Source organism: Berghia stephanieae, chromosome 10, assembly GCF_034508935.2.
Source record: "Berghia stephanieae isolate SIO BIC M18660-M18661 chromosome 10, UCSD_Bste_1.3, whole genome shotgun sequence".
In the NCBI taxonomy this organism is placed as follows: domain Eukaryota; kingdom Metazoa; phylum Mollusca; class Gastropoda; order Nudibranchia; family Aeolidiidae; genus Berghia; species Berghia stephanieae.
In genome coordinates, this window is record NC_088369.1 from 44534830 (window position 1) to 44535120 (window position 291).

Genomic DNA, 291 nt, shown 5'->3' on the forward strand with positions numbered 1-291 from the left:
TCAATTTAAAAAAAAAATGTATTTAAAATGAGCATGTAATGTACATAGATAGTTTTATTCAACTACCATTAACATGTAAAAACTAAAAACACTGGCTTTCATACTACGCCTATCATTTGTCTCAGAAAAATGTAATAAATAGGCATGGGGTAAAAGTAACCCCGTGTAAACTACGGATATAGTCGGTGTGAGGGTTGATAGAGTTAAAAAGATCAGAAAAGGCGAGGTGACAATCGCAAACGACAGAAATTGACCGTTCCGATCAGAAAGGCAGCAGCCTCGTATGGTTCA